General features: G+C 44.0%; 1 pseudogene; it reads right to left on the bottom strand.

Moving 5' to 3' along the window:
• LOC106483813 (uncharacterized) overlaps window positions 1-16,155 on the bottom strand; it is a 31,222-nt pseudogene extending 15,067 nt beyond the window's left edge.
• Between the last annotated feature and the right edge of the window lie 7,803 nt (window positions 16,156-23,958).

Below are 23,958 nucleotides of genomic sequence, written 5' to 3'. Positions count from 1 at the left end.
TTGACCTTGAAGGATAAGGATGTAGAAAGACTGAGAAGTGAGATTTTCTTTGTTTTAGACTGCAATAATATTTGCAATGCCTCATGACCCTTACGACTGCATTTTGTAACCCCCTCACCTCCTCAGGGTTTGCAGCCCACCAGCAAAGAAGCAGAGATATAGGACATCCATTGAAGAATGGATGATCAAACTCCTACTGAAAATGCCCTGGAGAAAAGTTAAGTTAGCTTTCTAACAGACTGCTAGCATCCAATGTCTCATGGCTCTTTCAAGTAGCCCATTTCTTTCTGAATAGCTCTACTTGATATGCAGGATCTAACTGTGAAAAAATGTCCAAAAGGCAAGTTAACTTGTAGGGCACAGCTATTGTGTGCCAAGACCATATGGCTTCAGTGCATTAGAAAATGAAAAGCTTCAGGGAAGGAGGAACTGGATGACTCAAGAATTTGTAAGAAGAGCTGGAGACTTTCTGTTCTTGGTCGTTATTGGGGATCAGCCCAACAATCAAAGCTTTAACTGATTAGGCTAATATTCAGCGTAAAGTGTCTCACAGTGCTTACTGGAACTGGGATTGTACAGACTGGGATGCTTTTTTTAATGTTCTCTGGGGAGGCTCAGGATGGTATCAAAACCAGAACTGAACCATTCCTCACCCCTTAGCTTGGAAATTGGTTGAGGCAATAGAAATAAATCTGCAGGGGATGGCTTTGCTGGAGAACATGGCATCCAATGATGCAAACCTCTCGTGAACATGTTTCAGTTTAGCAGGAAAAGTTTTACATTGGCTAAGACAGAGTGGAAACTCCAGGTTTGAACAAGCAGATCACTACTCCCCCGGTTGTGAATAGTCGCTTTCTGAAAGCATGGTGGACACAAATACTGGTGTCTGCATCCAAATGGGAGCTTGAAAATTTCCTGGATAAAGATCTGTCTTTAGTGGCAACGAAGTATCACACTTAGAAAAAGGGTTGGTTGTAATCTCACAAGAGGAATTATAAAATGAGTAACACTTCCTTTCTTTTCTCATTAAAATTATATTTCCAGTTTTCTTTTTTCCCTCTACAGTTGCAGTTTAGCATGACTCTAGGGGGGAATTCAATTTTATGTTACATTCTGTGTTTTTACTGCTAAAATCGAAGTGGCTTGTAGAGGATTTTACCTCTTATCTGGGATTTTCATTATGTCTATTAGTATTTTGTTTCTATATCTGACCTTGCATGCATGCTTGAAAGAACTATGGGCGAGGTTTTCAAAAATGACTTTCTCTGCCTCAGTTTGGGTGCACAGTGTTTAAATGTTCCTGGTTCCCAGAAAGGCTGAGGAACCATCCCCATAAAATGATAGCTCCCTTAGGATCTAGAGTAGGGACCTTCACTGGTTCTCCTCCACCACTACCAGCACTGGCAGCAGTAAGTTACTGTGGTAAGAAGTCTCAAGTGCCCTGCTGCTGCATGATCTACTCTGAGGGACACCTCCTTTTCCATCTGTATGATGTAAGTTATACAGGACTTATTTACAAGAGATGGCCCTCCTCTGTCCCCATCATTCATGGCTCACTGCATGCTGTGTTTCTTTTGGGCACTCTTCGCAAGGAATTTTATTTGGATCGATTTGCCTCTCTGGTTGAGTTCATATGCTACCTAACACCAGCAGATGATGCAATATCAGTGACTGCTTGCTGAGGCAACACTGACATCCAACCTGGGCAGAAGAAGCTCTGTGATCATTGCATATATTTGCTATTTGGAAGTCCTTTGCTCTGACTTATTCTCCATCAGGCCTTGCTGAAAGATAATTACAGCAAGGAGAAAGGATCAAGCTTTGAACAAGGAAAGCAGCCAAACAGTTAGAGCACTCATCACTGGTTCATGTACAACAGCAACCTGCAGATCAATGCACTGCTTGCCTTTAAGGCTCAGCTCATACGCTACCGCTTCTGCCTTTGCAAGGTCCAGATCCACAACAGCTACTTTAGCACCATCTTCCCCCAACACATGTGCAAGGGCTCTTCCAATTCCCTGGCCTCCACCTGTTAGGTAGGCCACCTTCCCATCCAACCGCAGCCGATCAAGGATGCAACACCTATTATTACCCCAGAAGACATCATCCTTCACCACTTCTGTCTGAAACAAAAACAAATATATATATATATATAGTAAGGTGCAAATCTCAATAGCGCAATACCTCTTAAGGGTTCTGCCTATGAGGAAGAGGGAGTGGCATGCACAGGGAGCCCTGTCTTCTTAACCCATTTTTTAATGCAAAAGGCAAGATTAATTCAGGCTGAAAAGCACCCTCATCCCCACAAATATTAGTCTCAACAGGTGCAAAGTGGAAGGCAATGGAGCAGAAGGGCTACAATTTTGGGAGAGTCACTGACTACTCCGCTTGCATGAGAGTAGGGGAAGGTATTCCTGACCTAGCTTCCACTGACCTCTCTGGGAGACGGTCCAGGTATGTCCTCTCAAAAGATGACTGATAAAGTCTTCCACATCCTGAACAATCTAAAAACAATCAGTTATTTCACCCCCCAGGCCAAATCCTGCCCTCAGGTTCGGCTGGCTCCAGGAAGACATGGAGGCTAAGAACAAGTTTCCGAAGGCAGGATTTGGCTCAAGCAGAGTGCAATCAAAATATCTTCACAAGGCTGGTGCACAAATAAAGATATCAGCCAATAACTTAAACCAAGCTGTCATCTGATCAGCTGCCATACATCATTTCCCCCTGACTGGAATCAAAACGGAAAATACAAGATGTCTAGAATACTGGTTTTGAAATGCCATGAATTACCAGTGGGTGCAGCTTTGGGAGCACTCAGAAACAGCAAAACACTCAAAAAGTTTGGGTCTGGCTTTACAGACTTGGACTATTAAACTTCCACAAGGGAATTTCCTTCTGGCTGGTGTATTTCCATCGCAGAAAACAGAGTTCCTATCAAAAAGGATAAAAGCACCACCTTTCCCCAGAACAGGTGAAATCTAAGGCCTTGAGTAAACTATACCTGCAGAAACCAAGCTATTGACTCTGACATGCTGGCATAAGCAGGGTGTCCCACTGTTTAAGAATTTGGCTTCCACTGTTTAGGTAAAGCCAAAATATACATTTTTAAAAAGATAAAGCTATCCAGAGAAGTTTGGTGCTTTTTGTGGCTAGTCTGTAACCCTGTGCTCTATTTCCCAAGCTCAGTTTGGCTTTTTCTCAACTGTGTGGTCTCATCTGTAAGGAGAGAAACAGTATATTATACACCTCTACCATAAAGCTGTCCAGAGCAAGCAAAAGAAAGTATTCATGATAATGAAAGCATTTTTCCAGTGTTAGCACTGATAAGCAATTGCTGCAGCAGCCTTTCTGGATATGGCAATATTCAGCTCAGTGAGCACAGAAGGGCATCACGTGCTGACTTTGGACAAAAGTAGCATTACTTTGGAAACATCATGTTGGCTTGTTGCAGATGGACCCGGATTCTGTCACCTGCACTGCCCTGAAACAGGAAGTCCCAGAGAGCACCAGGCAGAGACCCCCAGCTAGCACCGTGCTAGCTGGCTCCACAGACTTATTACAGCTGGATTAGCACAGCACCAACAAAATCTGGTCCAAAGGCTTTGCAAGGAATCGGTATTTATAAGCCTGGACTAATGAGGCTAATTTGTGTCAACCCGAAGCTGGTAAGTCCATGCTGCATCAGACCACACCACAACAGAGGATGAGTTTGGGCGCTCCCCACCAAGCCAAGGAATTGGTTTTTTCACTGTCCTCAGCAGAGCCAAGATTTCAGCAGAAGTGCTCACAGAAAGGAAATACAGACCTTTGATTCAATCACTGCATCTGGAGGTGCAGGGCTCCTTCGAATGATGCTCAGTCCACTTTGCACAGGTAAAATAACCTGCAAACATAATGCATACACACACAGCTCTTCAACTGATTTTTGATGCCAATCCAAATTCCTCTGATGCTAAGTGGAGTCCTTCCTTAGACCATGGTAGTTTTTCTCCCACTCCTATTCTTCAGCTGAAATTCCTTCCAACCCCAAAACGTCAGACATCTATATTTGTTCGCATTCCTATTTCAAACTCACTGCTCCCACTAATGTCAGAAAAAAACGCAATTTTGTCTCTCGGTTTTCTAAATAAGTGCCAGCTTCTAGGATTTCTGGTGCATTGGGTTTCCACTGTCTGGCTAATGTTGTCATGAAGATATTCTGGTCTCATTCTTGGAGCTTAGCAAACAATAATAGCAACATTTCTGTGTTCTTCAGCATGTGCTAGAACATTTTTCCTGCACCTGCCTGTGAATTTCAGTGGGTTGTATCACCTCCCTTCTATGATCCCGTTATCACACTATAGTGAAAGCTGCACCCAGTGATGGGGATTCAACACCATTATCAACTAATTAAAAATTAGATATTGGAAAAAACATACTATTTGCATGCGTTAAGTGCCTAACAGTAAGATTCAGGCCATGGAAAGTTATGTCATGAGTCTTTCCCTCTTCTACAGCTGAAAGGTGTTGTTCCTGATATTTTAGCTTATAAATGTATTGATTATATATAGAATAAACACAGAATCACAGGAGGCAACCCTAGAGGCCATGTGAGCTGCAGATGGACAAGGTCCTTGATCCTATGATGGACAAACCAAAATCTTCTGGGAATGAGCCTCACTCCCCCATGCATCGTGGACTTTTGGCAAGGGAGAAGATGGGAAGGGGAGGTGACAGACCTCAGCTGTCCCCCCATGGGAAAGCCTGACAGCTCTAGAGGGTGAGCAGGGACTGTGGCCTCTGACCACCCTCACTGTCCCTCCACCACACCAGGTGAAACCATGGGCTGGAGCCCCAATGAGGAAACATGAGGGCAAGCACCGCAGGCTGGTGCCTTCTGACCCGGGGTAGGATCAGCTATGCCTCCATTTAAAGCCCTGGCAGGTATTTGTCTGGTGTTGTCTCTAACGCCATATATATACAGCCTACCAGAAGAATTTTTTCTCCTGATAGAGTAGGACTTTGCCGACACATATTCTGTTGGAGATGCCCTACAGCCTCCAGAGCCTTAAAGCAGAGCATCTCTTCCTCGTTTGTACCGTAGAGCTGATTATTCCTTCCTAAGTGCTGTACTTTTATCTTGCCTTTAACATTGCAGATGATGTAGATGGAAAGTAGGGACCTTTTCTGAATATAGGAAGTCATACTTAGAGCTCAAGTAAGGTGAATTATAATAATATTTTATTTCATTCTAGGTCCCCTGGATAATGGCACCGACAAAAGAAACATTTTAAAGAGTACTTTGCAAAATCCATAGATACTCAGAGTACCACTGGCACCTTAACCACTTGCATTGCACTAACCTGCTGAACACAAGGATCTGAATTAATCACTGTATTTAATTTTCTGACAGCTAGTACATTTTCATCAGATATATTCTCCAGGTAGACTTGTCCTTTCATGAGTGTATTCTCTACACAGATCACTCCATCCATTCTCAGCAAGTGGTTATCCATGACAAAGCTGTAGTAGTTAACAGCATTCCTTTGATCAGCATCAATAAAAACTATAACAAAGTGCTCATCCTCAGCATGTAATGCCTGGGAAAAAAAGATGTTGGAGGAAATACTAATTACCTGCAATTTGAATGTCTTGGCCATTAAACTGCTCCTTTTTACAAAAACTCAAATCAGAAGGAACCCCATTTTTTTTAAAGTAAGATTGTTAGAATTACTTCTTGAGATCTTGGGAGTTTGCTGTGCTTTAGAAAGAGTTCTTCAGCAATGCTGGTGCCCAAATCTCTGAGTCTTTCAAAAAGGATCATAGATATAAGAGTATCATTCACCCCAATTTGTGGTGTTCAGAGGCACAGCAGAGACACCTGCGCATCTAGAGCCGAAGGGAACTGAATCATCAAGGTAAGGGGGAGGACACGCATCCAATTTTGCAGCAGCTGAATTGCTGCAAGAAGCTCTCTCTTTTGAAAAGAGTAGCTATCAACAAATTCAAGAGTGGCAATTGTTGCATCAATCTCTAGGAAAAAGAAGCGTAAGGCGGATCCCAGGAATTGCAAACTAGTGAGTCCCACTTCAGTAGCAGGAGAATGGTTGAAATCCCAATTAATAATAGAATTATAAAGCACATAAAAGAACAGGTCACGATAAAGCAGCACAGCTCCTGTGAAAGAAAATGATGTTTCTTTAATCTAAAAAAAAAAAATGCTTTGGATGGCTCAGCAACAGAGAGGATAAAAGAGAACTGGCTGCTATCATCTAATTGGATTTTCAGAAATGTGGCACACCTTCCCTCCAAGCAGGCTGCTGATGATAATGTATAAAAGTGTTGATGGATGACCAGATGGGAGCCTTTACAGCCTTCTCCTGTGGCAGTTAATGCACTCGCTGCCCAAGAGGCTGCTATGGAATATTTCAGATTCCATCTGGGACTATTTAACTGCATCTGTGTGTGTTTCAATGAAACAACGGTTCATCCACCTATCTCAGGCAAGCATAAATGCTTTCAAGTCTTGGCATTTCGAGTGAAAAGAGAAACAATTACATTTTCCAGAACTCACTGTTTCTACCACAACTTTTAACAACACTTCTTGCATCCAGATTTCCCTTTTGTGTTTGGAGACATTTTGCACAATGAGTGATGAGCGATCCCCTGAGATGTATGAGAGAAAGCATCAATAACAAATGGCAGCAGAATATGAAAAAATAATTTGTTTTCAGGAGTGAGGTTCATGCCTCCCAAACAGAGATTTCAGAAGCCTTTCTGAAGCAGGGAGCATGTCTTTAAGAGCAGGGAGAAGAGGGAAGTTCAAGCTCTGCTCTATTGTGAAAACTGGTGTCATTGTGGGCTTGCTAGTGGTTAGGAAATTAAGCCTGCTTGAGTGCTTGGACAAACATGCTTAGCTACAGATGACAGCACACAGTCTCTGCATTCTTGAGTTTGCATTTAGGACACTTTTTGAGACTACGGTATAATGAAAGGAGACATTAAGGCCAAATCTATGCTGGTTTGCAATAAATGTAACAAAAACTGGGACACCTCATTTCCTGGGATTCATCTTTTCATTTCCTGACCAGTAAGAAAATTTTGCCCTGGCTCCTTCTTGGGCTGCATTGGTGGAAGGCAGCAGAAACATTTCTGCTACTGTGGAAGAGCATCCTACACCAGGTTGTTACACAACCAGTCTGTCCAATTCAGATAGTTCATGAAGGGACAGAAGGAGTCTGTCGGAAAGGGAGATTAGAGGTCTCATTCTCCAGAACTAGGAGCCAAAGGCAATTTCAACTAATTACCATGACTTATCACTACTTTCTGACTTATAACCTTCCCTGGTGGAGGAGGTGAGGGGTAGATGTTCAGAAGCAGATGTGGCCATCTCTGAACATATGTTACTACTGCTCCATGGTATGGCTCCCTAATGAAAAAGAATCTCACTTTATGCATTGACTTCATTAGGTCCATATGGGATTGTGTAGCTCTTTGGATATTAGCTGGAATTCTCCTTTCAGCCATCTCTACGGACTGTTTACCTGTTGACAGCTTCTCTGCTTCTTACCTATCTCCCGGTACAGATAAACCACCTGTTGATTAAGTGACATTCAGCCCAGGAGAGCACCTGCGTCGTATGTGTATCCAGCACAAGCCTGTTTTGTCTTTCCACCAAGTGTGTGTGCAAGACTGCTTTTTTGAAGGCATTTCTCTTCAGCCAATTTATCGAGTCCTGAATGGCCAGCCATGAAGGTCACTTGGGCACCTTTCATTTCCTCTAAGTCAAGGGCTTTGAAGTCTCCCACCCAGATCACTTTTCTTGTGTTTTGTAGAGTTTCATGAGACATTGACAGCTGCTGTGAGACACCAGGGGTGGGATTCAGATGCCTGACTGGCCTATAGGGTCATTTTAAATACCATAAGGTATACCACCTGGCTTACACGTGCAGCTCCGTGGGTCCTATTTCATATCCACCAGCTGCATATAGAAATCTCACATACCTTAAGGGTAGCTAAAACAGTACTAGACACCTATATAGAGAGGCCTGAATCACTCCCTTGCAGCTCATATTGGGACCCTGCCATCATACAAGTTTCTTGTTTCCACAGCTTCAGGACTGCTATTGTTTTGTGCATGTTTAGTTGGAAACAGCATCTGACCGGTAAGAGGAAACCTGAAATTCCTCAAACCCAGTATTGCCAGAGGGTGCCCTGCTGGTAACTCTGGCTGCAAAGCTAGGTACTGGCAATATTGGCTCAGCGATGGAGAGAACAGGGAAGGACAGCTCACTGCTATCCCTCTCAAAATGGACAAAAGAGGTTTAGAGGAGGGTCTGACCACCCTTCTATTCCTGGTGTGATTGAACAGACTGGACCTGGCCCAACCTGGGACCTCAAGGCATGTTAAAAATGCCTTTGTCCTTTGCTCGGAGAGAGGCAGAGCCCAAATGTCTCCAACTGTGAGGAAAGCTGAGATCCAAAATAATCTGCCTGCAAAATATCCTGCTGAAACTAATTTCCTGAATGTTTACAGTGCAATCCCTGCTCCTTGCTACAGAGGCATCATAGACGATAACAGATGGCAACAAGAAGTGTCTTAATTCAGAGCAAACTTGGCTAAAATTAATGCTTTTGCTTACAGTGAGTCACTAACTTCCTTTTGGGTTAAAAAAAATAGCTCTGTATTTTACAGAAGACATGCACCAAAAAAAGAGCTCAAGAAGGAGCACAGCAACACTGTTGACGGTTACAGCAAAAGATCAGGGAGAGGACATCCTGAATAAAAACATGAATGAATCTTCTGCCAAAGCTCAAAGAAAACCTGACTGTAGTCCTGATCAGCAACAACGCTCTCTCAAAAGGCACATACAAACTCAATCAGAAAAGCTGACTGTCCAGTTGCTTTGAAATGGATTGTACAGTCAGCATATTCGTAATAAAGATGTACTCAAAACTTATTACCTTCCCTATGTCTTGTTCTTGACCTAAATGTAATAGCAATCCATCCTTAGGGTGCACAGAATACATGAAAAAGTACAGCTTCCTTTTAAACACCATTAGAATATTTTACTGTATGTGGACATACACTCTTGTTACTCCTAAATGCTATTCTATTGAGTACAGTTTATATTCACCGGCAAAGCTAAATCTCTAGGGAAGCTAGAGAGGGAATGCAATTTCTAGTAATAACAGCTCACAACAGTGAATACTATCCACTTATCCCCACGATTTCCAGCTATTTTGGACTCCTTTCTGAATTAACCTTTCATATCAAAAGGAGCAATTCTGCACACTAGAGACTCCGACACAATTTCATGCATAATTTATTCACTCAGTTCAACATTAAACGCAGAGTCCTTGACTTTGTCAAGGTGGATTCTGTTGGCAGACTTCACAAGCAGCAAAACAGGAGAAATGAGATCTGCAACTCAACCTCTTCACCTATTCTGTCTGGTAAAAGGAGGGAAAAAAAGAAAAAAGAAAACCCCTACATGCGTATACAATGCCCTGCAATCAGCCGAATCTGCTGCAAACACATTGTTATTTTTTTGTGTTGCATTTTCGATTTTAAAATGGATGGATCAAAATCACGAGTATGAATAATTCCCTGGCAGTTTGCATTCCCACTGGGCTCAATCCTGCATCCATTGTTCGACCAAAAATCCACTGGGAATTAAAGGAAGGACTTTGTGCAGGATCAGGCCTATTGTCAGCAGCTGAGGCATAGCAAAGCACGTTACTCAGGCAGAACACAACAGAGAGGAGTTTATACTTAAGGAACTTGTTAGGAGATGTTTTTAAACACTGTGGCGCAGCACAGATTTGAAAGGTAGCTGATTCCCACCGAAATCAACCGGCTTAAGCTCTGAAGGGTATCCTGAACCCAAGGAAAGATTGCCCCCACTCCGTATTTCAAAAGGTTATGTCAAAATTACTGAAATCATGGGGCACAGAGGCACGTGCCAGACTGTATGCGAGCAACACGTTTTGGTGGGGAAGTGGGGACCCAACTTAGCTTGGCAGCTCCTGTCCCTCAAACTTGGGAAAAGGCACATCCTGCAGCCCCTGGCAGGTAGCTGCTACCCAAGGACAGCTTTACACCTGTAGCGCGACTACCTCTTATATCTTCTGGCAGTTTGTGCTTCTGAATGACTGTCTCATGCAGTAGAAAAGGCCTTCCCCTGCCAAGGAGTGTTATAGATTATACAACGCTTTTGTGCTTTAAAGGAGCCAGTGTGCCAAGGCAAATCCCCTGCTCCCGTGAGCTCGCGCTGCTGCCAAGATTTGAGGAGGGGCGGGTAGGCAGAAACCCTTCCCTATTCCCCTCAGCTTGGAAGCAAAATTTAGCCACGGTCACCACAGCAGGGCAACTGCGGCAGCTATCTCCAAAGAGCAATACATTAAAAAAGAGTACTTATGAAGAGCTGGGCGACTGTCTCTGCTTTCTACCTACTCTACTGGGACAGGAAAGAAACCCAGGACTGCAAATACCCTAGATGGTACAGACAGCCCTTGTCAGGGCTTCTTCCAGCTCGCCCTGCATCTCATCACACTCTTCAGCGACTCTCTGACCCAGCTCTGCCCTGGACCAGCTGTTCTGTGAACGACGGGCACAGAAATGCTCTTGTTCTCCTCCTCCTCTGCGAGCCTGGGCTGTGAGACCTCAGCTGTGCTGGCCCTGGCCCATCGCCCACCCCTAGGGCAGCTTGCCCACAGCAACCGCCCAGTCCTCTTGCCTTTCAGCGTGCCCACATGTCAATGGATGATGTGTTTCATTCCAATCTATTTTTTTTCTAAGAGGGAAAAGGTGGCTCGCTGTTAACACCCTGAGCCTCTTCTGTGCACCCTGGCGGGCACCAGCCCAGCTCCAGCACTGCAAACCCCAATAATCCTGACATGCAGGAATAGCAAATGACTTTAAACAAGACTCGCCAGAGAGGCCACCCCAAACGTGTTCATAAGCAGCCATCCAAAGCCATTGCCTGTTATTGCAACCTTCCTTAGAGCACCAGTGATCATAACACTTCTGCATTTTCTTAAAGTATCTAAATAGGCTCACTGACCTGGGAATATTTGAGTGTTTGAGTGAAGCACATAGTTAAGCAGCTAGGTAGTGCAGAGCCTTGTTAAGCTCCAAAATGTTGTACAATCCAGTGATGCATATCACATGGTGGGCAGACGTATAAAGATGACTCTGATAGACCTGCTGCCTCTTTCTGATGCGGTGGCATGCCAAACTGCCTTCATTACAGTGGACCTAAAACTTACCTCCCATTCTCTCCCCTTTGAGGGAAAAAAACGATGCTGCAATATCCTATAGCCCCTTCTCCACTTCGAGTCATTGTGGATAAAGGCCTGGAGTCCCCATAGGACAATCCTGATTCTCCTGATGGCAATGGCAAAATATCTACCAGGTTTAGCAATGCAAGCTCAGAGCCCAGTACAAAAAATCTGCCATCCTTTTATAGGCAGGAGTCCCTGACTGTAGGGATCTCTGCTGCCAAACACAAGCATGTCAACTCCCATCAGCTTCAGGAAGCATTCGAAGCCTTGAGCACCTGCAGAAGCGGGGTCAAGATGCGCCCTCACTTTGCAGTCGGAGGATATAAAATCAATTGCAACATTCTGTTTTAAGGATTTAGTTTTCATGTCTTTGCTCCCTTTAATCTCTACACAGCATGTACTCTGCCTGCCTCTAGATATTTTAATTCAGTCACAGTAAGTCAGTTGCACAGAATGGGCACTAGAGAGCAACAGCAATTCAATTAATTTCACACTCACTGCAGGGAGCTGGGATTTTAAATGCTGCACATTGCAGGTGATCTGTAACATTCCGTTTATTCATACATACTTGCCAAAGCTCTTTGTTTCTTTCTTATCAAACTTGGAGGTCGTGAAAGCCAGAGGTCAGAAAGCTCCTGGCCATTTCATTTCAGAAGCAAATACGGTAACCGTTAATGCAAATAAAGTTACAATCAAGCTCACACTGACACTTCCAGATTGAAAATGGAATCAGATCAAATTGGTTTGCATTAATAATAGAATGGCTAGGCATCTAATGAACCTATCATGGATATCAGCTGTTAGAGTGCTGGACCTGCAGCAACACTATGGAGATCCATAAACTGGAGTTGAAAGTGCAACTCCTCCAGCTGCTGGCAGTCATAAGCTTTTCTCTTCCTTGGAACAAAGTCACTAGTCAGAATAAAACAAATCTGGCTAGTGCATTTGCACATCTGAAGCTCAGCCTATTACTTCGGAAGAAGGAAACCTGTGGTCTGATTCCCTGTGGTGTTACCAGCGGGGAAAACAGTGACAGGCTGCCATTAAATTGCAAACTTTATGCATTAAATGGCAAGACTCTCCCAAATCTTGTCAACAGTGGGAGCAAGCTGTCCTTTGCAGGGGCAGGCCCACCAGGGCATAGATACAGTCTTCCAGCTTCCTATATTTGGCATTAGAGGCCCTGATTCAATGTCCACCCAACTCAAGTGAAACTCTTCCATTAAATCTATGGCCCTACATTTAGGGCTTGAGATTTCTCTGGTGAAAAAGGTTTGGTATTTTAGTTAGGAAGGAATAAAACTATCTTGTGTGACAAAGCTGTCCCATCATATATTACCTTGAATAAGAAATAACCCTAGTGCAAGAGTGTGTTCACTTTTGCGAGCAAACTAGGGTCACCATCCAGCATTTTGTGGGCAGGAAATAGGACAAAATATACCTGCCAAAAACATGTTAATCTGCTCTGAACAAGAGCTCCCGAATCCCCCTTCCAAATGACTTACCTCCAAAGTGTCTGCTATTGGTCCCTCTCGCATGCTAATCTTTTTACCATCTGAAGAATAATGCAATGCTTCTTGGCTGTTCACTCCAAGATAGGGCACTTCTGCACATGCAAAGATTTTGCCATCATCTGGCAATTCTTTTGCAATAGCAAGGATACTGTAACCTTTAAGCTTGCCAATTAATAAAATCTTCCTGGCTCTGATCATATGAACAAAAACTCTAAAACCTTGGCCTGTTGAAAGACAAGAATGAAGTTTTAAAAATAAAACCATAGGAAAGACGGTACATTGTTCACAATGAAAATTAAATGTACCTTTTAAGTGATCATGTAAAAAAAAAAATCACATCTTAAAACACTTTAAAATAGGGTTTTAACAACAGAATCTGACAAAATTTCATCTAAAATGCAGCTAAAAGACAACAGAATAAAGGGACTGGTTTTAAATGTAGAACCTTTATCATCAATGCTGCTATTGTTCAAGTGCTTGTTAAATAGTGCTTGAAATATTGCATATTTTAACATTCCCCCCATATGAAAATGGCTTTAAGATGTCTCCATATTCTTTCTGGAACCAGGATTAAAAAAAAAATCACTACATTACCTTGCATTTGCTCTTAGAGTCATTATCCCTAGACAGCACCATCATTTAAGAAATTTATCATCAGTGGTGTCCTTCGAACAATGTATTAGTGTAATACATTATAAGAGTACTTCACTGTGATGATATATTACTCAAAAGATGGGAACATCTGGGAAGAATGAATCTAGGAATAGATTTAGTGTAATAGGCTTTATATGCGAATACAAGCCTGAGCATTGTTACTCTAAAAAAAGTTCAGTACTTGGCCATAGGCCACCTCCACTGCACAAACACGTAAACCTCTAACAGACAGCCACTAAACCAAAACCAACGCAATTTTCCCCTTCTTCAGTGAGGATGATGATGTCTTTGTTGCTCACTAAATGGGCAGGGCTGGCACTATGAATTAAAGAGAAAAGGAGCGGGTGAGCACTCACAAGCATGTGCGTGAGTGGTCATGAAGGCCTGGGAGGTGGGAGAACAGGGAGAATTCATACAAAAGGAAGAGCCATGCCGACAGTAAGATACTATCTCTCATTTTAAGTTATCTTCCAAATTTCCTGGGCATTTCCATGGCATTCATCCTATCCCCACTCAAGATGGAGTAGAGGGATGACAAACTTCATTGACACCCTTTATTCCAATCTGGTGCAATTTTATCATTTTGGTTGACCAACTTGCCATTCATATTGCCAGAGATGAGTTCTTGCTGCAGCGTAACTCTGGTTTAGGTTCCTCCAGCATCCCCTGGGCCTTGTTCAGGTCAGCTTATTCTGAAATAGGAAAGAAAGGTTAACATTATGGTCATGATCAAAATCTGGATACCCCACAAAGAAACTGATAAAAAAAGGTTTCATGGCAGAATGACGTAAAAATGGAAATTTTGAAAGTTTTTGCAGAACCAAAAAAAAAATCTTTTATCCCCAAACTGCTAAGAAAAGCAGTATATCTCCAGATGTTATTTTACAGAAACCAAGCATGTGACAATGAGTTTGGATGAAATAGGAGAGTACTTATTAGGAAGAGAAGAGAATAGATCACTGGAAGAAGTCCATAGCCTCCAGACAGGTTAGATTACCGTGTCTGAAGAAAGTAACCACAAGAAATGGCTGGTGACGCTTCTGCAGGCCAGAATTTAGAGCCATCTGAGCTTTTTTTTTTTTTCCCTCTCTGCTCCCCCCGCCACTCTTCGGTAAAATGAGAAAGAATTCATAACCCGTATCAGACACACTCAGATAATCCAAGACTTAAAGACTAGAACATTTCATATAACCTCTTTTCTGCCCCTCACAAATGCTTTAACAACTTTAATAAGATAATGTATAGCTATTATCATACAGCTAGCTTAAGTCAAACAACTATCAGCTATTATTTCAGCAACAGAACTAACACTCAGCGTTCCCGTAATCCACAGCCTGGAACAGTTTACACATTGTCAATTTTAGACAGAACTGGCTTTTTCCACATATCAAAATTTGCACTGATAAATGAGAATTGTTTAGCAGACCCCACACGGCTGGGTAATATACTGTAGCTCAAAAAAGAATAATGAGGGTATCAGTTGGACTTCTGAATTAATGATACCTTAAATTAGTTTAATTAATTAGTTTAGTTACTAGAGTAATTTAGTTAGCAGATTAATTAATGTTTGCTGAGCACTTGGAGATAAAAGCTGTATATAAAGGCTGCTATTATAGGGTGGATCCAGAAGTCTTTATGCAGGTTTTTTCATTCTTTATTTATACCAGCACTAACTTAATCTAGGGGTTCATTCTCCGAGATCTTAGAAGGGAACTCTGTGGAGGCTGGCTTACTTATTTTTAAGCAGGATATGGTCCAACACAGACCATTGTACTGAAAAACATTGTCAGTAGCCATCGGGAGGAAAGTCTTGCATAATTTAGGGTTTGGACTTTTTGTTCTTTCCTCCTCACCTCAAGGTCACGCAAGCACATAGACACACACACACACATACATGCCTGTGCACACATTGCTATATGTTTCTGAGAAAGAAAACAAGGTCAGGGGACAGGCTTAGTCTTTGGATGCAGATAACGCTCATTCTTCCTCATTCCACTGGTCTCCATGATTGAGACCTATTCTGAACAGAAAATTTAAGAACATATTCACACCATCACAAGAAAAAAACACGTGGTTACAAAGGAGAATCCGTACCTCTTTGCAGTTGCCATTGCGTCCAGGTAGGGGTCTAGTCCAAGAGCAACATCAAGAGCTTTTTGTAAGTAATTCTTCAGCTGTTCAGGAACACATGAGTTGTCGAGGGCTAGTTCTTTGGCTTTAAGAAGGTTCTCAGCAATGAGTCCAGCTGGGGTTTCTGAAATGGAAAATGAAAGGAAGAATAGCAATTTTGTAACTGCTCAAGTCTGCAAAAGTCCAAGTTAGAAGAATTTGGACAAAAAAAAGTGTCTTTTTTCATAGGGCTTGTGATGGAAACCTTTTAAAACTGAAACATATCATATTTCTCATTTATTTTCAATCTCCTGTATCTTCTTCTCTTTTTTTTCCCCCACTACTGATTCTTTTCTGAAAGGAAAGCAATTAGATTATCTCAAAAAAAAAATTCCATTTTTGAAGCTCTAGGATAAATGCTGAACACTCAGAGTAACTGCAAATGAAACCAGCTTCTTTAGGTTGTTTCAACTTTTCCTAGGAAAACACAGAGCATGTCTCAAACCACTCTTGCAGAAACGGGCAGATCCTCTCAGCATGAGACATGTAGGCACCACTAGTTTGGCCAAAAGGAGGCTCTCCACTAACCGGATGCAAACTGGATGCACGTCATCCCCACATGTGTTTGTACCACAGAGGCTGCTTTGCGTATAATCCACAGGGGGAGCCAACAATGCTCATGCCCAAAAGATCAATTACACCTGTCCTAATGCAGCCAAACTGACAAATGCTCAGATAACAGATTTTTGTGTCTAATCCATGGTGGCATAAAATCAAAGAAACTCATCAACAAATGCTTTTAAGCAGATGACACAGAAGGAGCCCTGGCAGTGATGCAACCTCCTAACCCGTTTTCTGACTTGAACCTGCAGCAACAGCTCACGGCAGACACAGACCATCTTGAGCCTCCTGCTTTCCAAGGGGCAAACAATTAATGATGCTCAAACTGGTCAGTCCCATGTAGCAGATGTCAAACTTTGAATCCCCATCAGGGCGAAGGACTAGCCCGTGGTGAATACTCCCAGAGCCTTCTCACAAACCGGATGCTGCCAAAAGCCAATTTTGTTAGGTAGAAAGAAACAGTTATGCACAACACAACAACATGTTAGCACTTCAGAGGCTGTAGAAACATCTCAGAGATCAGTCTGGAAAGGTGGAAGCAATGCTACCCACTGTGTTGTACCCAGTGGTGCTATATCTCAAGACCGCGGAAAACCTCGAGACCTCTAGTGACACATGGTAGAAATGAAATGACGGACCCAGGTGAGGGGAAGAGCCCAGCCCCTGAAACAAGGAATTACAGACCTGCAGAGCGAGACACATTTCAGAAAAGCTCTCCCGGTCTTCAAGTGTCAAAATGCATGCTGTGTTATGAAAGCACCGGATGAGAGCAGATTTCAAAGACGCAAGACAAGCAATTTGTACATATAACAGGGTGGAGCAGATTGCCCGCGGCAATGTTTTATTCCCTGTGATAGAAAAGCTGCAGAAGACAGACAGGGGCAAGAAGAGTGACAGTCAAGGACATGTTTTCTCTGGCAGACCGGCCCGGACTAGCCCAGGGCCACTGGGGCAAAGCCCTGTCTGTGCAGGGCAGCTGCTCCTGAGGGCACCACTCCCCCTCACCCCGGGATGGGTTTCTGGCAGGGTCTCAGATGTGGTACAGCACACCCAGCCGCTCCATGACCTCCTGGCAGAGCAACACCTTGCACAGACAGCCCCCTTGCAACCCACTGTTGAGAAAGCCTGTACTGAACGCAAATGCAACAGCATTTTTCAGCAATTACTTCTAATCAGAAGATCGTTAAAGGATCAATCTGCAAACTGGAGATGCACACATGCCTCTGACTTCTCCAATTCTCCATTTCTTTCCTGTCTACTTAAACTAAAATGCCTCCTTGAGCATATTCTCTAAACACTGGGTCTTGTTGGTGTCCTAGCACTGTCTTGACAATGGTCTGGCGCCAGCTTCTAGCCAAGCAATAGTATGACAGGAGGGTTTTTTTTTTTATGTCTTCTCAGACTGAACATTGAGGGGTAGAGCCGAGATGGATATGTAAAGCCAGCATAGCTGGCTGGAGATAGGGAACTGGACAACACATAGCCATGGGGGACTGGGGCACTGATGCGACTACTTGAGTGTCTCCTACAAAAACCCTCGACACACAAAGGTGAAATGAGGTTGAGCAGATGACGTGGTCATCAGGCGAGCACCACAGTTTCCAGTTGCTGGGGCCCACTTCTTCCCCTGTCACCAAGAGGTGCCACATGAATAAACTCATTTCTTTGGGAATTGGGAAAGGGCTAAACTTCCCAAAAGGTCTGCTCTTCAGAGCAGAGTATCTGAACTTTCTGTAGCTACTAAGATGAATTCCCACTGCTGTCTTTTGGTCAACTTCACTGATTTTCATTATCCAAACCATGCACACCAAAAAAAAAAAAAAAAAAAAAAATCACAGACAGGAACATAAAATATATGTATATTTTACATGGGAACCACAAGTTGGGACCAGACTTGGAGGTCATCTAGACAGCATCATGTCTGTGGCAGGAGCCCAACCAGACATATGAGGTAGGCAGATTTAGGACGGATATAGCAGTCCCTGATTTACATCTCATGCTGATATCTCACCGTCAGGGGCGGCTTAAATCTTTTTCAGCGATTTTATAATTAATTGCAAGTACAGAAATAACTAACCCTTTTCTGCATCTTGTTAGTTTGTTGACATCAGCAAATTCCTCAGCCCAGCTACGTGTTGTGCAACAACATGTTGCCTTTTCACAGCTGAGCATTTACTGCTTCCCAGCTAAGCGTCTCCTTACGGCAGGAGAGTGCAGAGGGTTGTGATCTCCTTCTCCTAGAGTCCACGGTCTCCCTTGCTGCCAAGCACACTAAGCCTTTGTTACTAATGCAGGGGGAAAAACAAATTTATAATCTGTGTCTGATTTTAGTAATTAGCATGTTTCACTCCTGTGCGAGTAAGTCAAGGTTCTCCTGCCAATCAGGGAGGAAAAAAAGAAAAAGAGAGAGATTTAGCTCCAGCTGTTTTCACAGAATCACAGAACCACAGAACGGTTGAGGTTGGCAGGACCTCTGGAGATCATCTACTCCAAATCCCCTGCTCAAGCAGGGTCACCTAAAGCACATTGACCAGGACCCTGTCCAGATGGCTTTTGAACATCTCCAAGGATGGAGACTTCACAGCTTCTCTAGGCAATCTGTTCCAGTGCTCAGTCACCCTCACAGTAAAGAAGTTTTTCCATCTATTCAGATGGAAGTTCCTGTGTTTCAGTTTGTGCCCATTGCCTCTCATCCTATTGCTAAACACCACTGAGAAGAGTCTGGCCCCATCCTCTCTACACCCTCGCTTCAGATACTTATACACACTGATAAGATCCCCCCTCAGTCTTCTCTTTTCCAGGCTGAACAATCCTGCTCTCAGCCTTTCCTCATAGGAGAGATGCTCCAGTCCCCTAATCATCTTAGTAGCCCTCCGCTGGACTCGCTCCAGTAGCTCCATGTCCCTCTTGTATTGGGGAGCTCAGAACTGGATGCAGTACTCCAGATGTGGCCTCACCAGGGCTGAGTAGAGGAGGAGGATCACCTCCCTCGACCTGCTGGCAATGCTCTTCCTGACGCACCCCAGGATCCAATTGGCCTTCTTGGCCACAAGGGCACATTGCTGCCTCATGGTCAACTTGTCGCCCACCAGCACTCCCAGATCCTTCTCAGCAGAGCTGCTTTCCAGCAGGTCAACCCCCAACCTGTACTGGTGCATGGGGTTATTCCTCCCTAGGTGCAGGACCCTGCACTTTGTTGAACTTCATGAGGTTCCTCTCTGCCCATCTCTCCAGTCTATTGAGGTCCCTCTGAATGGCAGCACAGCCCTCTGGGGTATCGGCCACTCCTCCCAGTTTTGGATCGTCAGCAAACCTGCTGAGGGTGCACTCTGTCCCTTCATCCAGGTCACTGATGAATAAGCTGAACAAGACTGGACCCAGTACTGACCCCTCGGGGACACCGCTAGCTACAGGCCTCCAGCTAGACTTTGCACCACTGATCACAACCCTCTGAGCTCTGCCATTCAGCCTATCTTTAGTCCACCTCACTGCCGATCTAGCCCACACCTCCTCAGCTTGCCTGTGAGGATGTTACAGGAGACTCTCAAAAGCTTTACTAAGGTCAAGGCAGACAACATCCACTTTTGTAACCCGTGTTATAACACCAGCCGCAGGTGCCACGAACCACGACTGCAGGGAAGTAGCATGCGGTACATGCCAAGATCAACTCTACATCAAAGATTATACAATCCTTTCAGGAAGCGCTGCATTTTTAACAGCCCTGATGATGCATTGGGCCAACGGCAGAGGTCAGAATTGCCTTCATTTGTGCAAGCGCCTGACGAGCCAGCGCAGCTCTGGTGGTGGGCTGCCAGACCGGGCGAGCTTTCATCAAGGATGCAGGTCTCTGTAAGGTGAATGAAAATTTGTTTAGCCACTTTGTTTTTCCCCTTTGTTGCTCCCAGAAAAGTGCTTCATTTTTAGCATCTGTTTTTGCACAACCCTGGCAAAGTGGCTCCTCTGGCTGGCTGGACCTTTGTAAGCACTAAACTAACTGCATTGCCTGGTTGCCTCCCCACGTCTCTCTTGATAACAGCAGTTCACTCCCCAGACATATCTATGCACAGATCTTCCCTGAAGAAAGATTTGTCTTATTTCCCGTTCCCATCTAATCTTGCATCATTGTTTTTCACACATACAGCAAAAAAAGAGAGCTCACTCAGAGCAGAAAAATGCTGTCAGGTCCAAAGCAGAGAAAAACTTCAAGCCCCACTGTTAAAGAGCGGAAAAGGGCTGCCTTAAGCCTCCAGCAGCTTCTTGTAAAAGATAGCATGGCAATTTTTCAGATGGACCCCGGCTGTCAGCAGGATGGTCCCCAACACCTTGCTGGTTGGATGCTGAGGGCACAGGCTGCCTGCTTTACAAGGAAGCTGAATAGGAGGAGGTTACAGCTTCTGCTTTTTCCAGAATCAGGCATTTCTGGCGCATAATAAAATCAGAAAGAGTCTGGGCGGAGTGGGGCTGGAGGGCCAGAGTTCAGCTGCGTTTGGAGCTGAGAGCGTCTGACAGCAGGACACGCGGCTCCAAAAGTAGAATTAAATCTTTGCAGCCTTAGGCCTATATGGCATTTTGTACCTTCAGACTGAAAAACAGACTCATCTTCTCTAAAAAAGTGGAAGACTTAACCCCCTTGCCGCTAAAGCAGTGCAGGTCAGACAAGCGCAGAAGGAAAGAGGAGGTCACCCGTCGCAGCACAGAGGTAGCACCCTGAGGGGATGTTCACCTTCTAGCATCTACATCTACTTTTCAACCACAGAAATAACTCACAGAAGAGATCCCCTCTCCCAGCCAGGCCTGCATCTGACTTCACTTAGAAAAAACTAATGAGGAATTAAAACCCAGAAATTAAAGAGCGTGTAATGGAGATGAGTTCAGCTGTCCGTCTCCTCTTTGTGCAGATGAAACATAAACTGAAGTTAATGAGGAAATATGGGCTGGCCCTAACCAGAATGTCATCTTGCATCTCTCTGATTTATCATCCTATCTTATTTAGTCAAGGACCCACTCAGTGTACCTGCAAAGTGCGGCAAGTAAGCTCGGCACTGACGCAGATGAGGCCCAGGTGGCCTGGTGGAGTCGGTCTTCCCTGCAAAGCTCTCAGCAGCCCCTTCAGCAGGGCCCAAAGGATGCCCATTTCACTGTCATCCTTCTGGGTCACTGCGGCACTGGAGGATCTGAGATGTTTTCCAGGAGAGCATTAAGTGACTGGACCACAGCTGACACGTTTGGCCTCCTCATCTCCTGCCCAGGGGAAGTGCTACAGCTGCGTTCATGTGATCCCTTCCCTCTCGGGCGAGCTGAGGCACAGGGTGTGAGTCACGCGGATACCTTGACCCAGTTGCCAAGCTGAATTTCTGACCACAGTCTCTTAGCTCTTCTTCTTCGCCACAAGTATCGCTGCTGTCGGTGTCCACGTTCAAGTCCTGGCTCACTGACGAACCCCTTCTGCTAGCAAAGCTGGTGGAGGACGGACGATGCAAGGATGTGGCAGTTGCTGCCTATCACAAGACAACAGACATTGGAAAGCCAATTTATCAACTTCTAAAATGAAACAAAAGACATTTTGATGCCTCCCAGAACAGAATAGGAAAATATAAATGGAAAATAACAAAATGCCCACTAAAAAGAAAAACAAATAAAATAAGTCCCAACACTCTGTAGATTGCTATTAATCAAAACAAATAAACAAGACAAAAAGAACAGACTTCCCTGCATACCTAAGATTACCCCAGCATATGGTTTAGTAAACAACAAACTGAATTAGGCCCTGCAGCTGCTGTGGAAAGCAATGCAAATTGTGTTTGGATTAGGAGTTAAAATTTTAGATGCGTATTTTGTAAACAGACAGCATAAGGGGTTTACTATTTCATCTAATCCTCCCACCACTAGCTTTGGAGGTGACTTTGGACAAGTTGCTTCTACTCTGGTGACTCTATTGTCCCTTTCCGTAAAATGGGGATAATAGTCTGTCCTCTCTGGAAAGCACTCTGCTGTCTAGAGATGAAACAAGCAGTGAGAGCTAGACCTTAGGAGTTATTAACACTAATCAAGTAACTCTCCCTGGAGCAGGGCTAAACAGCTTTAGAGGTTTTTTCTTGTAGCTTTTCCCCAAACTAAATTTGGGATAAGTCTAGGTTCCTAAATGAGCTCAGCTTCAATTAAGTCTTCGACTCAATGAGAGAGAGGTCTTGTTCTATGGGCTCTTGAAGAACAAATTTTCCAGTCTCTGGTTTTACACCTGTTTTCAGTTTTCTTGATCTTTGTTTATGAACAAGGACAGCTTTCAGAAAAACAGCCAAGGAGAAAGCAAAGATGGATTTGTACCTTTGGGCACTGTTGGTGAAATCAAAGCAAGATCCTCCTCTGTGCTTAGCAAGCACAACTTTATGCCAAGGGAGCGTTTGATGTGGCAAGCTAAACCCAGGGCCTGGGGCCCTCTAAATGCCCTAGCAGGAAGATCATACAGAAAGGTGGATTGTGCATCTCTGAATTCTATGGGGAGCAGGGCTCTGGGCTGCTGTCAGGGGCGGTGTGTCCAGGCCAACGGTGTAAGGGGCTCACCTCTGCTTCCCTGCACCTCGGTCACACCATCGTTTGATGGAGAGGAGGAAATCTGTCCTCTTTATGCGAGCCCAACCTGCCTGTCAATGTGCCACAGGGGCAGAGAGAAGAAGTCTCACTGAATGCCCTGGAGGAGAGCTGGCTGCCTGGTCTCTCCTAAAGACGTGAAAGGACAAGTGAGGAGAGAGAAGCTCACTGCTGAGCCCCTCGCGGGGGGACGCTCACCTTCCCTCCTCATCAGTCGAGCTGGGGGAGCTCCTCGGCAAAGCAGCAGCAGATTTTCCTTTTGTGTGATACTGCATCACACACTCTGGTCACGATGGCAAGAGCTCCTTGTACACCTACCCTGAGAAAGCCATTTCAGACGAACCTCAACATACTATAAGAGACAGTACCATATGGCCCATCCTTGTATGCTCATCTGTGGAGCTATTTATATACATTACCTAAGATAATAAGCTTTAATATAAGATAATTTATATCTATAAGATAACAAGATATTTTTTTTTTAGTAAAAGCATCATCTTAATGCAACAATTAAATAAAGACTGCAGAAAAGCTTGGGAGCCCAGGGGCAGGGAAAGACTGAGGTCCCATTACCTAGACCACATTGCTAATTTTGAAACAATTCCACTGTAAGAAAACTTCAGCACTTCAGCAAAGTCCCACGGAAAGCTGTGCATACTAATCAAAACTCTACTGATGCCATGAACAGCAGGGTCAGGCAGCAAACTCTCTCTGGTTATTCTTTTTAAGCCAACAGCAAAAGTTAAAAAGTTTTTTTTAAAAAATCATTCCATTTCTCAACAAAAGCGAATCCTGAGAATGTGAGCTCAAAAGAGGTTTAAACTGCTTGTGTCAATCCCATCCCCACACTCCTGATGCTGTCTCGCCCTCGTAAGAGCGGGTTAGAGCCCAGCCACATCAGAGACTCCACACCACAAAGGAGTTCCTGAACAGCTTCTGAGATTCACACAAATTGTCTTTCATAACGTTAAATTTGCTGTAGGGCATCATGTCGGAAGTTAGTTTACGCACTCCTATTGTATTTCCTAAGCATTATAAAACTAGCTGGTTATACAACCCTATCCTGGTTCTTGCATGTGTCTTCTAATGGTCTTACCACCCCTAACTTACATCCCTAGGTTAGATAATCCTTGTTTTGTAACTGTTTTCTCCTGTACAGATGAGACCTCCCCTTCCAAAGTCTGGTCAAACTGGAGCCTTTAAAAAG

This window comes from Apteryx mantelli, chromosome 12 (assembly GCF_036417845.1).
Source record: "Apteryx mantelli isolate bAptMan1 chromosome 12, bAptMan1.hap1, whole genome shotgun sequence".
In the NCBI taxonomy this organism is placed as follows: domain Eukaryota; kingdom Metazoa; phylum Chordata; class Aves; order Apterygiformes; family Apterygidae; genus Apteryx; species Apteryx mantelli.
This window is presented reverse-complemented; position numbering and strand designations above follow the sequence as displayed.